The sequence below is a fragment of the Hypanus sabinus genome, chromosome 31, assembly GCF_030144855.1.
Source record: "Hypanus sabinus isolate sHypSab1 chromosome 31, sHypSab1.hap1, whole genome shotgun sequence".
Classification (NCBI taxonomy): Eukaryota; Metazoa; Chordata; class Chondrichthyes; order Myliobatiformes; family Dasyatidae; genus Hypanus; species Hypanus sabinus.
This window is the reverse complement of record NC_082736.1, coordinates 6,900,856-6,919,141: the sequence shown is the minus strand read 5'-3', so window position 1 is coordinate 6,919,141 and position 18,286 is coordinate 6,900,856. Positions and strand designations below refer to the sequence as shown.

Below are 18,286 nucleotides of genomic sequence, written 5' to 3'. Positions count from 1 at the left end.
GGGCAGAGAGTTAGAGGACCTTTAGATTTGTTGAAAGAACAGTGGATTAATAAGGAAGTACACACTAATTTGTTGGACTATGTGTTGAAATTTAAGGACAGGTTACATAAAGCTTGTAGCTTAGCTAAGGAAAATTTAAAGTTGGCTCAGGAGAAAATGAAGACTTGGTATGATAAAGACGCTAGGATGAGAACGTTTAAGCCTGGAGATAAGGTGCAGTGCAGACAAATCCTTTACAAGCTAGATTTCATGGTCCTTATGAAATTGTGTCTAAAATGAATGATGTGGATTACGTGGTAAAAACTCCAGATCGTAGAAGGTCAACACAACTTTGCCATATAAATATGTTGAAACCATATTTTGAGAAACAATCTGATACTGTGACTGTTGTGGTTAGTGAGAATGAGTTTGATTTAACTAGGAACATGATAGATGATTCATCTGACTTTCATTCTAAATCCAACATTGTTTCTGTTAGGTTACCAAATTCAATCATTCTGGAAAATATTGATGAAAAATTAGCACATTTACAGTTAGATCAGAGATGAAGGAGTTGATTTTTAAATATAGGGAGTTGTTTCCAGATGTTCCGAGAAGGACTACTATAGCTTCACATGATGTAGATGTTGGGGATGCCAAACCTATTAAACAACATCCATATAGGATGAACATGGAAAAATGTGAACTTGCTGAGAAAGAAATTGAATATATGTTAGAGAATAATATCATTAGACATTCTAACTCGAATTGGAGTTCGCCATGTGTTATGGTGCCAAAGTCAGATGGTAGTATTAGGTTTTGTACGGATTATAGGAAGGTGAATGCTGTAACGAAAACAGATGCATATCAAATTCCTAGAGTAGATGATTGTGTAGATAAAGTTGGAAAGGCAAAGTTCCTTACAAAGATTGATTTTTTTTTTAATAATTTTTTATTGCATTTTTAAATGATTACAAAGTATGAAAAAACAATGTATATAACCCATACCCCCTCCCCTTAACCCCTCCCCCCTAACTGCCCCATAGAAAAAAAAAGAAAGAAAGAAAGAAAGAAAGAAAGAAAGAATGCCTGGTGGTTGGAAGATCTCCACATGCTCCATGGAATTCATAATAATTTTAATATGTATATTTATTTCTTTCCCCTAATAACCAATTGTTTCATCTTCAAAGCATCTATATATTTAATCCTGTCTTTTGTAAATAAGGGCTCCAAATTTTCAAAAATGTTTCATATTTATCTCTTAAATTATAAGTAATTTTTTCTAATGGAATACAACCATAGATTTCTTTCTTCCAAGAATCTATACTTAAATGTGTATCCGATTTCCAAGTAACTGCAATAGCTTTTTTGGCTACTGCCAGTGCAATTTTTATGAATTCTTTCTGATACTTATTTAGTTTGAGTTTCGGTTTTATCCCTTCAATATCACCTAGTAAAAATAATATTGGATTATGAGGAAATTGTGTTCCTGTAATTTGTTCCAGTAAAAGTCTTAAATTTGTCCAAAATGGTTGAATTTTAGAGCAAGACCATGTCGAATGTAAAAAAGTACCAGTTTCCTGGTTACATCGGAAACACTGATCCGATAAATTTGGATTAATTTTTTTTATTTTTTGTGGTGTAATATATAATTGATGTAAAAAATTATACTGCACTAATCTTAACCGAACATTTATTGTATTTGTCATACTGTCAAGACATAGTCTTGACCAATTTGTTTCTTCAAAATAGACTTATTCCTTTCACAATGGACAACCAACTTTTATATAATTGGATTCAAAATGGGATTAGATATATAGGGAATTGTTTTGAAGGAGGTATATTAATGTCATTTGAACAATTAAAGAATAAATATAAAATATCAAACAACACTTTATTTTGTTACTTTCAATTAAGGGCTTATTTAAGAGAAAAATTAGGTCAAACAATGTTATTGCCGAAATCTAATGAAATAGAAATTTTAATTCAAAAAGGAAATATCAAAAAATTTATATCTTGCATGTATAATTTGATTCAAAGACAGGTAATTAAGCAAGGAGTCCATAAGTCAAGACAAAAATGGGAAAGTGATTTGAATATTAAAATTGAAGAAACAAAGATTGATTTATTGAAAGGGTATTGGTGTGTTCCATTAACGGACAGAGGTAGAGAGATTTCTGCATTTGTAACTCCATCTGGATTATATGAGTATAATGTTCTTCCATTTGGGATGAAGAATGCCCCAGGTACTTTCCAGAGGATGATTAACTTTGTGATTCAGGGATTGAAAGATACTGATGCTTATATTGATGATTTAGTGACAGGAAATGATACTTGGGAAGCACACATTATTGCGATGGAGAAATTGTTTGAAAGGCTTTCAAAAACTAACTTAACTATTAATTTAGCTACGAGTGAATTTGGACATGCCACTGTGACTTACCTTGGTTATGTTGTGGGTCAAGGTAAGGTAGCTCCTTTTCAGGCAAAAGTTCAGGCAATTTTAGAGATTCCCACTCCAACGGGGGAAAAAACTCTCAGAAGGTTTTTGGGAATGGTAGGATATTATCGGAAATTTTGTAAGAATTTTGCTAATGTTGCCCTTCCATTAACTAACCTTCTGCGGAAGAATGAGAAGTTTGTATGGACGGTGCCTTGTCAAGAAGCATTTGGAAAATTGAAAACAATGATATGTCAACAACCTGTGCTTAAGGCACCTGACTTTGGAAAACCTTTTTCATTGGCTGTGGATGCTAGTGATGAGGCTGCAGGAGCAGTATTAATGCAAAGGAATGAGGGTGATGAGGTTGATCATCCAGTAGCTTACTTTTCTAAGAAATTTAATAAGCATCAAATAAATTATTCGACAATAGAGAAAGAATTGTTATCTCTTGTTTTAACTTTGGAATATTTTGAGGTATATGTTAGTACAACTCAGAAACCACTTATTGTTTACACTGATCATAATCCGTTAGTTTTTCTGAGTAAGATGAAAAACAAAAACAGAAGGTTATTAAATTGGAGTTTGATGTTACAAGAGTACAATATTGTGATGACTCATATTAAAGGTAAAGATAATGTGGTTGCTGATTGTCTATCTCGATGTTGAATGTACACTGTAATTTATTTTTTTTATGGAGTGTTTTTTTTCAATTGTAACACTCCTACTGTATTGTGACTTATAAGCTGTTATATGATGGTGTTGTGTATTGTGTATGTTATAAAATTTATACCTTTGTTTTTCTTGTAAGCAATTGTTAAAAATTTTTGTTCTTGTCAGACCAAAAATGTTTTTTTTTTGGAGGGAGGTGTTACGTACTCGTGACACATGACAGTGGAGCACTTGTCATGTGACTGGGGTTGAAGCTGGACTGGACTTGAGGTGATGGTCTTGTGAATGATGTCATTTTCCCGCCAGTAGAGATCATGGGACGGGTTTTTTTTACAGGTTATAAAAGGTAGACCCCACCCTGTGAGGAGGGGCAGTTCGTGGCTGGATTTGCCAAGTTGACTTCATGCCACTGCGTGTTTGAAGTGATGACGCAGTTTAGTTGAAGGATGAAGTTTTTATTTAATGTCTAAAGTTTAAAAGGTCATTGCCAGCAGGTTCTTTATGATTCTGTTATTTCGCAATTAGAGGAGAGTGAAGATTCAAAGTTGGAAGTTAAAGATCGAGGAGAATCGCTTTCTACGGTGAAACGGGGGCGACCTTTGTTTGATCCTTATTTGGAAGGATTTCGTTGACTATCTTCGTGTTAATCCCTAGGTTTAACTAGAAAGGATTGAAGGTAGTGGAGAAGGAAAGGTCAGTGCCTTTAAGCCGTTCTGTTTCGTGAATTCTTCGTGGGAAGTTCGATGTCGGGGATCGAAGCAAGCGACGTGAAAGAGAATTTAAATCGTCCTGTAAAGTCTCTCCTTTTAAATGGACTGTGAGCATATCGAACTTTTGGCAATACCACTTTAAAGAACTGTTTTGGAATATCACTTTACGAACTGTTTGAACAGCCGCTCAGCAGCTGTTTCCGGTTACAGTAGTGTTTGTTTACTTTTGGGGAGTTTGTTTTCTGTGTTTAATAAAAGTGTTGTTTGTTATAAGAAACCCTTGCCGAACTCATATATTTATTGTTGCCTGAATACGTAACAAGAAGAAAATTAATTTCAGGGGTCTGTACGTTGAGCTCCTGTCCGTTGCCTTCAACACTTCCTTGCTCGTGTAAACGCTAAGGTAATTTGTCACATTTACATTGAAACGGGGTGAAAGGCATATATTCTATTTTTATTTTAATCACGTTTATTTGCCTTGATCACTGGACAGTAAAGTACTAGAACTGTCGATTCCGTGTAAATGCTATTGTAAAGAGTAAGTCACAGGAGGGATGCAAGAGTAGTTCCACGTCACTGAATATCCTTTGAAGTATAGTTAAATCAATCATCAAAAAATGGAAAGAATAAGGCACAGTGTAAAACTGCCAAGTGCAGGCTGTCCTCAAAAACGGACAGACTGTGCAAGAAAGGGAGAGTGATGGAGGCCACCAAGATGACTACGATAACCTGGAAGGAATTACAAGCTTCAGTGCCGAGATGGGAGAGACTGCACATACAACAACTGTTGCCTGGGTGTTTCATCTTTTTTTTTTTTTTGCTTTTCAGTGACCTTTTTACCCAGCTTGGAGTGTTCTTTTGTCTTCATTGTGTATTTTTTGCCAGGACACTGATGCAGCAACAAATGGTCTTGGTGTATTTTATGCCAGTCAATTGAAACATACTGACTGCACACGGTGATCTCCATTTAAATAATCATATAAATTCTAAAACCAATTGGCTGCAACAGAGATGATTTGATGTGTCATATTAAAGGGGGTCAATACTCATACAATGGATTATTTTCGTTCTATTATTTTGTAGACATCATTTTCTCTCTGACACAAAATATTCAAGGTGCATAACAGGGGGACCGATGTTGTCCTTCATCCTGCTGAATGTCTATTCTCATTCCTTTCTGTCTGCTGCCCAATGGAAGGTGTAAGAAGCCAAAATTACAAATTGCAGTATTGTGTACAGTTCTGGTCACCGAATTGTTGGAAAGCTGTCTACAAAATAGAGAGAATACAGAGAAGATTTACTAGAATGTTACCTGGGCTTCAGCACCTAAGTTACAGAGAAAGGTGGAACAAGTTAGGACTTTATTCTTTGGAGCGTAGAAGCTTGAGGGGGGACTTTATAGAGGTAATTAAAATTATGAGGGGGACAGATAGAGTTGATGTGGATAGGCTTTTGTTCATTGAGAGTAAGGGAGATTCAAACAAGAGGACCAGAGTTGAGAGTTAGGGGGCAAAATTTTAGGGGTAGCACGAGGGGTAACCTTTTTAATCAGAGAGTGGTAGCTGTGTGGAACGAGCTTCCAGTAGAAGTGGTAGAGGCAGGTTCGGTATTGTCATTTAAAGTAAAATTGGATAGGTATATGGACAGGAAAGGAATGGAGGGTTATGGACTGAGTGCGGGTCAGTGGGACTATGTTAGAGTAAAGCGTGCCGCACGGACTTGAAGGGCCGAGATGGCCTGATTCTGTGCTGTAATTGTTATATGGTTATGGTTATATGACGGGGTGGGAAGGGTCTTTGATTATTATTTTAACTTCTTTCCTGGGGCAGCACGAAATGCAGCTGGAGTCAATGGAGGGGAGGAACATTTCTGTGACATACTGGGCTGTAATCACAAAGTCCTTCTCTGACATGACTTCACAAATTGCCACAACTCACTCACCTGAACTGAACACCATTTGCCATTCCTCAGCTTACTCGCCAGGCTGATCAAGAATCCCTTGTATCAGAATTAGAATCAGGTTTATTATCACCGGCATGTGTTGTGAAATTTGAAAACTGTTACCATCAGTTCGAAGGTACAGAAGCCTGAAGGCTAACACTCAGCGATTCACGAACAACTTCTTACCCTCCGCCATCTGATTCCTAAATGGGCATTGGAACCTTCGACACTACTTTACTCTTTAAGTATATATTCTTTCTGATTTTGCGCGATTTTATCCATACAATATACGTATACTGTAACTGATTTACTTAGTTATTATTATTTTATTTTGTTCTTCTATTTATGTATTGCATTGGACTGCTGCTGCTAAGTTAATAAGTTCCAAGACAGATACCAACGATAATAAACCTGACTCTGATTCTGATTTGATAACTTACCAGCATCAGTTCATTCCAATAAATGATAGCATAGAAAGGAAAAAAAAAACAAAAGCAAAACAATGACAGTAACTATGTATGCATACGTAAATGATGAAATATCGTGCAAATACAAATATAATACACATTATAAAAGTGAAATACAGTTCATGGATTCAATGTCCATTTAGGAATCATATGTCAGAGGGCAAGAATCTGTTCAAGAATCACTGAGTATGCGCCCTCAGGCATCTGTACTTCCTTCCTGACCCTAACAATGAGAAGAGGGCTTGTCCCAAGTGAAGGAAAACCTTCATTATTGACATTGGCTTTCTGATGCACCGCTACTTGACGATGTCTTAGATACTACGGTGGCTAGTACCCCAAATGGAGCTGACCAATTTTACAACTTCTGGAAGCTTCTTTTGATCCTATGCAGTAACTACCCCCATCCCCACCAAAGAGGGATGCAGCCTCTCAGAATACTCTTCACTGTACATTGAGAGAGGTTTTTGAGTGTTTTAGTTGAGAAACCACATCTCTTCAAACTCTAAAGCAATATAGCTGCTGTCTTGTCTTCTTCATAGCTGCATTGTTATTCTGGGACAAGGATAGATCTTGATTCCCAGCAACTTGAAATTACATACCGTCTCCTATTTTGATTCCTCTATGAGAATTGTTTCATGTTCCCACGTCTTACCCTTGTAAATGTTCATAACTTATTCAATATTTTCATTAGTTTGGTGATGGGAATATATGGTGAAGTTCACAGTTTAGTGATCTTTTCTGCAGAAAAGGTGAATTTTAATGGATTTGACTGGATCTAGCAGAGGCGGAGTGAGAGAAACAGTATGACAGGACATGAAGAAATGGCAAATAGGAGTTTTTTATATATAAGTGTGATTGCAACTGGTCAGAAGAAGCATTTTCCTTTTAAGGTGAAGGATAACCTGGCAAGTTTAGGAAGCCTTGGCCAGTGAGAGATAAAAAGGCTCCAGTCAAGAAATAAAGGAAACATACACTGGGTGTAGGAGGTCAAAATCGGGCAAATCACTTAATAAGAATAAAAATTGTTAAGAATACTCATGAGGGATACCACGAGGACAGACTAACGTATGTGATTGATCGGGCAGGTCAGGAATATAACAGGAGGTTCTATAACCATGTTAGGAGAAACAGTGGGGCTAGGACGAGAGAGGCCCCATAGGAAACTGCAGGGTCTCCATGCCTTGAGCCTCAGGGAATTGGTGGGATCATGAATCATTCAATGATAGTTTCTACGTTGTGTTTACTGAGTACAATATTATGGTTGCTCAATGAATAATGGAAACTAGTGGAGTTGCTTTGAAATGCATCCATATTACTAGCGAGCAGTTAAATAGAACATAGAATAGTACAGCACATTACAGGCCCTTCAGCCCACAATGCTGTGCTGACCCTCAAACCCTGCCTCCCATATAACCCCCCCCACCTTAAATTCCTCCATATACCTGTCTAGTAGTCTCTTCACTAGTGTATCTGCCTCCACCATTAATTCAGGTAGTGCATTCCACGCACCAACCACTCTCTGAGTGAAAAACCTTCCTCTAATATCCCCCTTGAACTTTCCTCCCCTTACCTTAAATCCATGTCCTCTTATACTGAGCAGTGATGCCCTGGGGAAGAGGCGCTGGCTATCCACTCTGTCTATTCATCTTAATATATTGTACACCTCTATCATGTCTCCTCTCATCCTCCTTCTCTTCAAAGTGTAAAGCCCTAGCTCCCTTAATCTCTGATCATAATCCATACTCTCTAAACCAGGCAGCATCCTGGTAAATCTCCTTTGTACCCTTTCCAATGATTCCAGATCCTTCCTATATTGTGGCGATCAGAACTGGACACAGTACTCCAAGTGTGGCTTAACTAGAGTTTTATAGAGCTGCACCATTACATCGCGTTTCTTAAACTCTATCCCTCGACATATGAAAGCTAACATCCCATAAGCTTTCTTAACTGCCTTATCTACCTGTGAGGCAACTTTCAAGGATCTGTGGACATGTACCCCCAGATCCCTCTGCTCTTCCACACTACCAAGTATCCTGCCACGAGTTATTAGCAGCCTACAGTGCCTTAAGGTGGATGAAACCTCAGGGCCTGACTAACTGCTTTGCGGAAGGAGAGAGAAAGCTGTAGAGGTCCACTGAGGGATGACACAATGACTGAAGTGGTTAATGTTGTTCCATCGTTTAAAAGAGCTGTCAAGGACATTTTTGGGAACAAGCTTGACGTCAGTATTCGAAAGTTACTGGAGGGGATTCTGAGGGACAGGAATCACATGTATTTGGATAGCCAGTGTCTGATTAGCAGCAGTCAGTATTGTTTTGTTTGCTGGAAGTTGTGGTTGATAAATACTTAGAGTTTTTTGAAGAGGTAATTAAAAGAGGTAATTAAAACTGTTTCTCAGAATACAGGCTGGTGATTAGTGATGTGCTCCAGCGGGCTGAGCTATGATTCTTGTTGCTCAATATTTTCCTAATGTATTCGCATACAAATGCACAAGATATCATCAGTAAGTTCGTACATGTTGCTGACAGTGAAGAATGTTCTCATTCATTACAGGGAGACACTGATAAGTTGTGGAACAGGATCACAGATTGACAAATTGCTCACAGCACAGATACAGATGTGAAAGAAGTTTATAAACCCTGTAGAATTATCTCTATTTCTGCATAAACATGAACTAATGAGATGAGATCTTCAGGTGTGTCCTAAAACGAGATAAAGAGCAGCCAATTAAATAAATAACACTGAAACATCATACTTGTTCATTTACTTATTGAGATAAATGATCCTCGAGTTTGTGATTCATTGTAAGTAGTGACAGCGTAAACAGGGTGGTGAAGAAATCCTCTGGATGAATCCCTCATCAGTCAGGACACTGCGTACAAGAGTTAGGATGTATTGTTGCAACTGTACAATATGTTGATGAGACTGCAGTTGGATTGCTTCGCAGCAACAGAAAATATGTGATTCAGCTGGAGAGGGTGCAGGAAAGATTCAGAAGGAGCGACTGGGACTGAGTTACAAGGAGAGACCGGTGTCACGTACCCCGTGACAAAAATGGAAAATACATTGGAGTCTGGTATTGTTATTAACTAATAGTATTTATCAGTAACTACACAATATTGCATTATAAATGTAGATATCTGAAACAGGTTAGAAATTATATATATATATATATATATATATATATATATATATATATATATATCCACATACACTTAAGTGTGGAAATAGGAACAAAACTAGGCTCTTTCAAACCTAGGGGTGAATGGATACAGTCTTATGATATGATGGAGAGAGTTCAGTTCCGTTCCAGGTAGTTAGTTGAGTAACGTTGGAGAGAGACAGAGATGAGAAGTGAGCTGATGCCGTCGATCTTCCCGTTATCTTTCGAAATCCTGTTGTAGTCACCGACTTTGACCATAACACGTGCAACCGTAGGAATAGAGGCCTTGGATGAAAGAAAAAGATGAGGAGCACAAGAGGGAGATGATGGACAGACAAAGAGATAAGGTGAATGATGGAAAAGGGGAAGGGTTCTGGTGAAGGAGAGCACAAGTGGTGTGGGGGGCATTAACAAACGTTCGAGCAATCAATGTGCATGCTATCAGTTTGGAGGCTGCCAAGACGTAATGTAAAGAGTTGTTCTTCCATCCTGAGTGTGGCGTCATCGTAACAGTAGAGGAGGCCATGGATTGACATATTGGAATGGGAAGTGGAACTAAAATGAGTGGCCACTGGGAGATCCCGCTTCTTCTGGCAGAGGGAGAGTGGGTGCTTGGTGAAATGGGCTTCCAATCTCCATTGTATCTCACCAATATTCAGGAGGTCACACCGGGAGCACCAGACACAGGATATGACCCCATGTTGCCTCACCTGGACATTGAAAACCAGTGAGGGAGGAGGTGCAAGGGCAGGTTTTGCCCTTGCTCCGCTTGTAGGGTTAAGTACCAGGACAGAGATCTGTGGGGTCGGGTGAATGGACAAGGGAGTCGCGTAGAGAGCGGTCCCTGTGGAATCAGAAAGTGGATGGGTTGGAACATTGCAAGGGAGGGAAAGATGTGCTTGGCGGTGGGATTCGGTTGGGGATGGCGGAAGTTACGGGAAATTATGTGCCGGCCACGGAGCCTGGTGTGGTGGTAGGTGTGGGGAAGAGGATCCCTATCCCTGGTAAAGTGACAGGAGGATGGTGTACAAGCAGAAGTGAGTGAAACGGAAGAGATGCAGTTGAGAGTTGAGTTGATGGTGCAGGGAGAGACGCCCCTTTGAAGGCATCTCCTTTGTTCCAGAATGAAAACCTGATTCTGAGAGCAGATGCAGCGGAGACGCAGAAGCTGAGAGAAGGAGATATCTGTAATGAACAGCCTCATCCTGAGCGCCCAGGCCATATCCCGGTAAACCTTCTCCACACATATCCTGGTATAATCCTGTCCTCTCCATAGTGTGGCCATGAGGAGCCGGTGCTATCCGAGTGCATCCAGGTGCTAAAACACATTATCAACAGACCAAAATCAGATTCAAGGAATAAAATATTCCCGACAACCACCACAGCCACCCCCACCCACCCCCGCCACACCGAGGCTTGATGCCCAGTCCCAGCACATACAAGTCAACAAGCACATTCAGAATATCAGTAAAATACAACGACTCGGAATGTGTATGTTTATAGTCCAGACATCCCAGCCCACCGAGCTCATCTCTCAACAGGCTCCCAACAACCACCCCGGCGCATGCCCCCCCCCCCCCACAGGCAATGCCGCGACCTACAGGCCCAGTCCTCAAACATGCAGGCACATATCTAAGTGTTCTTTGTTTTTTTTCCTGCTACCTATCTATCTATTTATTATTAATTTACTTATTTTCACATTGTTTGCCATTCTGCTTGTGTGTAGTTTTTCGTTCATTGATGTTGTTGTATTTCTCAGATCCACTGTGTAGGCCAGCAAGTAAATAAACCCCAAAGTGCAGTATTGTGATATATACCTACCTTGATAATGATATTACGTTGGACTTTGAATGTGCTCTCAGTGTTCCTATTCCTCACTATTTATTGTTTACTCTCTGACTGTTTCTCAGATTATTGACATTGGGACCACACAACCCACTGTCCTTACCAATTTCCACTGCCTGTGAGTCGAGTCCATGCCAATGGTGTTACCTGGTGGCCGCCATATGAAGCGGCCCAGTCAGCTTGTTGGATGACTCAGAAAGGAGGAGAAGAGTGGAACAAGTCCAGGCGCTGGTGCAGTTAATGTTTAATATTGACACCTCCATCAGTGCTTGGGTCCTGGAGACCTGCCACTGAGAGTCCAGTGGGAGCTCGCTCAGCACACGTAGAGCAGTGGTTCAGGAATTAGGTCCGGCTTCGCCTTGTCCAGGACAACTGGGAAACAACAAAACACCTGATGCTGAGGCTCACAACGGGATTTTGAGAATTGTAGTGACGATGTGAAGGAATCCTGTGCCGATAATTGAGTTTCCCTCCGCTCAATTACTCACATGGAGTCGAAGGTGAAAAGTCACTGAGCAAAATATGAACACTGTTTACCCTTCAATGATGCTGTTGTATCTGCTAAGTGGATACAAATTCTGATTCTGATTTAGATTCTGCTTTGAGTTCAGATGTCTGCTGCCCCTGTCACATGTAGAGAACATAGTAATTATGATTGGTTAAGTTGATTGACTGGAAATCTATTGGGTTGTCTCCGTGCAGGTTAAAATCCTGTCCACTACAATGCAAGGTGGAGCGCCCTCGAAAGGCCGAATCACCCACTCCAACTTTTGTGTCCTATGTTTCAACGTCCAGCCTTTGTGATTTGCTACTAAGGATGAAGTTATGTAATAACACAAAGTAAGATAGGACAAAGTCTGCATGCAAAATCTTGCCCTGTGATCCTGCTGGAATTCTTTAAGGAGGTTGCACTTATGATAGGTAAAGAGGATCTAGTGGATGCTGTATATTTGTACTTTCAGAAAGACTTTGAGAAGGTGCCACACATGAGGCTGCTTACGAAGTTAAGAGCCCATGGTATTAATGGTAAACAACTGGGACAGTTAGAGCACTGTCTGATTGGTAGGAGCCAGCAAATAGGGATGAAAGTATCCTTTCGTGGTTGGTTGCCACTGACTAGTGATGTTCCACAGGTGTCCACTTCAAGGGACCACTTCATTTTATGCTGTATATATCTTTGATTTAGATGATGAAATAGATGGCTTTGCTGCAAAGTTTGCAAATGATATGAAGGGGCAGGTAGCGTTGATGCAATAGGTAGGCTGCCAAAGGACTTAGACAGATGAGGCCTATGGGCAAGAGAGTGGTAAATGAAATACACATTAGAGTAGAAATAAAAGTGGAATATTTTCTAAATGCGGAGATAATTAAAAAAAAAGATGACATACAAAGAGATTAGGGAGCCCTTATACAGAACACCCTGAAGTTAACTTGCTGGCAGAGTTGGTGCTGTGTAAGACAAATGCTATGTTAGCATTGATTTCAAGAGCAGCGATGTGATGCTGAGGCTTTTTAAGGCGCTGGAGAGGTTCACCTTCAGTATTACAAACAGTCTTGGGCTCCTCATCCAAGAAAATATGACCTCACCCTTTTCTTTCTTCCATGATCTTCTAGTCCTACCATCAGACTCCCCCTTCTCCAGCACGTATCTCACTCTTTGCACTTCTCCACCTTTAAAATCTACTCCATATCTCTCTTTTTTTTTCTCCTGACTTGCTGAATGGTCTCAGCCCGAAATTTTGACTTTTTTTCCATAGATGCTGCCTGGCCTGCTGAACTCATTAAACATTGGTGTGTGTGTTGCTTGGAATTCTAGCATCTGTAGTTTTGCTTTGTTTCTGGGTAGCCTCTAGCCCCTTGGTATGAACATCAAATTCTCCAACTTCCGGTGCTTCCCTCCCTCTCCGTTCCACCATCCCACTTTCACTCTGCCTCCTCTTCTAGTTGCCTATCACCTCTTGCATGATTCTGTCTTCCTGTACTACCCATAGTGCTTTCCCCTTACATTTTTTCTTCATCTCTCCTGCCTATCCCCTTCCTGCTTCCCCTCCCCAACCCCCTGATCTTTCCTCTGATTGTTTATACACCTGGCACCTTCCCACATCCCCCCACCTTCTTTATAGGGCCCCTGCCCCCTCCTTCTTCAGTCCTGACGGGGTCTCAGCCCGAAACATTCACTGCTCATTTCAATGGATGCTGCCCGACCTGCTGAGTTCATGCAGCTTGTTTGTACGTGTTGATTTGACCACAGCGTCTACAGTGTACTTTGTGCTTACGCTTTGTTCTGGAGTCATTGAAAGCGGTTTCATGCTGGATAATAGATTCTGGGCCAGGAGAGAATTAATAGCTGACTTGAAACCATGACACCATAAGATATAAGAGCAGGAGTGGAACACTCATCCCATCGTGTCTGCTCCGGCATTCCATCTTGGCGGATCCAATTCTTCCAGTGATCCCAACTCTCCTGCCTTCTCCCCAAACCTTTTGATGTCCTGGCTAAGCAAGAACCTATCTGTCTCTGCCTTAAATACACCCAATGACTGCCTCAATAGCCATTCAAGGCAACCAATTCCACAGATTTACCACCCTTGACTAAAGCAATTACTCCCCATCACTGTTCTAAGTGGATATTTTTTTAATCCTGAAGTCACGCCCTCTTGCCCGAGACTCCACTATCATGGGAAATAACTTGACAATATCTAATCTGTTCAAGCCTTTTATTATTTAGAATTATTCTATGAGATACCCCCGCCACTCATTCTCCTGAACACCAGGGAATACAAGCCAAGAGCTGCAGACGTTCCTCAGATGCTAACCCTTGCATTCCTGGAATCATTCTCCTGAATCTTCTCTGAACCCTCTCTAATGTCAGTATATCCTTTCTAAAATAAGGAGCCCTAAACTAAATACTATATTCTGCGTGGTCTCGTGAGCACCTTATAGAGACTCAACATCAATCCCTGCTCTTATATTCTATACCTCTACGAATGATTTCCAACATTGCATTCGCCTTCTTCAAACTGGAGGTTAACCTTTAGGGTATCCTGCAGAAGGACACCCAATTCCCTTTGCACCTCTGCATCTTTAAATTCTCTCACCAGCTAAATAATATTCAGTCCATTTATTTCTTCCACCAAAATGCAACACATACACTTTCCAACATGGTGTTTCATTTGCCACTTCTTTGCCCATTCCTTTAAACTATTTAAGTCTCTCTGCAGGGTCTCTGTTTCCTCAACACCACCGACTCCTTCACCTATCATTGTATTATCGGCAGATTTAGCCATTAATTGATTAATCCCATAGTCCATATCATTGACATACATCGTAAGAAGCAACTGTTCCAACACCAACCCCTGTAGAACGCCAACAGTAACGGGCAGCCAGCCAGAATATTATGCATTTATTCCACTCTCTGCTTTCTGCGGATCAAACAATGCTCCATCCATGCTAGTAACTTGCCTGTTATTTCAGGGCTCTTATCTCTCTAAGCAGTCTCCTGTGCAGCACCTGGTCAAATGCCTTCTGAAAATCCAAGGGCACCACATCCACTGCATCCCCTTTGTTACCCTGCTTGTAATTTCCTCAAAGAATTGCAGTAAGTTAGCCAGGCAGTATTTTCTTTTCATGATACCATGCTGATTTTGGCCTATCTTGTCATGTTTGTCCAGCTACTCCATAATAGCATCCTCAACTATCTTTTCCAACAACTTTTCAACCACTAATGTCAGGCAAATCAGTCTCTAGTTTCCCTCCTGCTGCCTCACACCCTTCTTAAATAGCAGAGTAACATTTGCGATTTTCCACTCATTTGGTACAATGCCAGAATTTTTTGATTCTTGAAAGATCATTGTTAATACCTCCACAATCTCTCCAGCTACTTCCTTCAGAAATCGAGGTTGCATTCCAGCAGATTGAGGAGATTCATTCACCATCAGACCATTAAGCATACTGATCACCTTCTTGGTCGTAGTTTCCACTACACATACTTCACTTCCCTGACACTCTAGAATGGCCGGTATACTGCAGCTGACTTCCACTGTTAAGAATGATGAAAAATACTCATTCAGTTCCTCTGCCATCTCTGAGTCTCTCATTAATATATATCCAGCGTCATTTTGTATTGGTCCTATATATAACCTCACCTCTCTTTTACCTTTTATATACAAAAAAGCTTTCAGTGACTTCTTTGATATTAGTCACCAACTTCCTCTCATAATTCATCTTTATTTTGCTTTCCTATTGAGCCATATATCTTCAGAATTGGCTCCGACTCCTGACCTTGTGGCTCAGTGAGTATGTAAAGGAATGAGATTATATCAGAGAGTATCAGCCGACACTGATTAAGCTCTCCTGACTGGACACATCTTATGCGCTTTGCCACATCCCCTCAATTGATAAGGATATCCTTTCTCAGACCGGCAGGAAAGTGGGCTTATTTGGATCTACCTTTCTCAGGTGGTGATAGAGGCAAAATCTATTCAGGAGGGAGTTTTCAAAGATTTAAAGTGCATTTCTTATCAAAGAATTTATAAATTATTCACCTTGAGATTTGTCTGCTTATAGGCAGCCAAATAGCAAGAAACTGCAAGAACCCATTAAAAAAAAGCCACTGCACAGAGAAAGGGAGAGAAAGAAAAACACATTGTGCAAAGAATAGAATCGAGCCAAAAGCATCCTTTTTCTGACTGAGTAACACATACGTTCCCGCAGCACCCGGAGCAGGCCCAAAGCCTAGGTCAACAGTTTTCACACTAGCAGAGCAGCAAAGCACATCAGCCGTTATGTTATTTATTCAATTACATTAACGGGGCCGAGAAGATCACGAGATATCGGGATTGAATAAATTATCACAATGTGGTGAACTACATATACCTGTCTGGACGTTGGACATGCCCCCCCCCACTCCCCCGCTGTGGCTCCTCCCACGGACCCCGGTATAAAGGCAATTGGAGACACAGCCCCAGTCTCAGTCTCCAGGATATAGTGTGGTGGTCAATTGCTGCTTGTTCTTTATTCCAGCAAAATTAAAGCCAATATCTCGCCTCACGTCCCCGAGAGTTATTAATGGTACATCACACAACTAGGTGAGAGTGAAGTTATGGTAAGGTGCAAAATACGCCATCAGAGGAAATTAGTGTCATTCGGGTCATCTGGCCTGCAGCTCAGCCGCTGTCCTTTGTTAGACTCGTTAATGTTTATCTGGAAGAACAGCCCGGTGGTAAAAGAGAATGCGGAAGAGAGACGGTGGAAGATAAACAATATGTGACAGCAGGGTCTCTGAAAATGGGTTATTCAAATAATGTAAAACACATTCATTGCTGACGTTTCGCGATAGAGGCCTCCGAATGGGTCGGAACACAGAAATAATAACAAGATGTGGCAGGAGACGGCAATACGGAAAGAAAAGCAGAGGGACACGGGCAGAGGAGGTGTGAAATAAATCAATAAAGAGCGGTAACAAGGAAAACGATGTGATGTTAGCAAGGAATCGACAGATAAAAAGATGAAAGGAAAGAATGGACAACGTTCACAGCGGAGCAGCGCAACACCAAGTTCAGCCGCGAGCAGAGTGGCGCAGCGGGAGCGGGCTGGGCCCAGGGTCACCCGTTCGGTCGCCGGATTGACGATTGTTCCCAAGGAGCGCTCTGGAGGAGTCAGAGGTCAAATTAAATTAACGGACCCTATCAGGACAGTAGAAAGCTGTCCTGACGTGTGTAAACTTAGGGAGCATCGGATGAAGAAATTCATGCCGATGGTGTTTGGAAACTGGAACCTATGCTGAGTGACTGGTGGAGGCAGGTACACTCACAATATTAGAGAATTGTCCGGACGAGCACTGGAATCCTCAAGATACTGGAGGCAATAGCTGGTAAGCGAGCTCTTTTCTGGTGTGATCGGTAGTTGATTGTCAACACGGACACTGTGGGCCGAAAGGCCTGTGTCAGGGTTGCATGATACTCTGATTCTATATTATACTTGTTAATCACAATAAAATGTTAAATTTATTATCGTAATGATGGGGCCGGGGAATGAGGAGAGAGATCCCACAGGGTATAATTACACAGAGTGGGTGGTGAGTAGACTGACACACTCAGTGTGAACACATCATCCGACACGTTTTGATGTGTCCTGGTTTGTTGTGGGAACCTGGATTAGAGAGAGAACAGGGAGCTGGAATGATCGGTTCACCGGGGAAAATGTGAGGGACAGCAAATCCATCCGTGATCCACCGGCCAGCCTAGGGTGAATAGTAATTTTACACTCACTCATCTATTTAAATAATTTCGGGAGTTCGTACGCCAGTTGGCAGGGTTAGAGCACCCGGACGCTGGAAGTCTGCACGGATCGGATTCTGTGAGCGGTTTTCATCTGATCGTTTCGATGTAAGAAGATCAAAAGTCTACTACGATCGTCGGAAATCGAAGCTGCGTCAGTTACCTGGAAGACAGCTATGTTCAGCATTATATCACCATCGTTCTATTATTCTGCGGGGGACTCGGGTCCTGAACCGTCTCCAGTGGTGTATGACCGTGGCTGGGACTGGTTTCAAACTCTGGTGACTCTGATGCCTCACTCTGCTGCAGTTCCTGTTATGTCCAGCTGAGGTCGCCGTTCTCCGTCCGCCCGGAGATACAAAACCGCCAGTTTTCAGTGAAGTGTTTGGTTGAAGTGGATTCGATGAGCTACAAATCGTTTCCCTCCTGAACCATAACAAAATCTGACATATATACTGTGATATACACACTGTGATTAAAAATGATCTTTCCAAAAACACGTTGTGCTTGAATGCGAACACTTCCTTTCACTAATGCTTGAACACAAAAAAAGTGACTATATCGCTGGAGAAATAGTGGTAATAGCGAAAAAACTGAGACAGTGCGATGGGAAGGACACGAGTGAAAGGCTCCAGTATTGCAGCAAACAAGCATCAAGACACATCTATTAGCCCTCTTGTACTTTTATATATGCATGACATGGTAGTATTGCTACCAATTCCTCGTTAGTATAGTGGTTAGTATCCCCGCCTGTCACGCGGGAGACCGGGGTTCAATTCCCCGACGGGGAG

The 18,286-nt window shown here is 41.2% G+C and overlaps 1 protein-coding gene and 1 non-coding gene across 2 annotated transcripts in view; one reads left to right on the top strand and one right to left on the bottom strand.

Annotated features, from left to right (window-relative positions):
- Positions 1–18,286, bottom strand: part of LOC132383740 (uncharacterized) — a 362,655-nt gene that overhangs the window by 245,960 nt on the left and 98,409 nt on the right. The gene's annotated exons all lie outside the window — the stretch shown is intronic.
- Positions 18,215–18,286, top strand: trnad-guc (transfer RNA aspartic acid (anticodon GUC)). The gene has a single exon. It is a non-coding gene; the product is annotated as a tRNA-Asp (tRNA).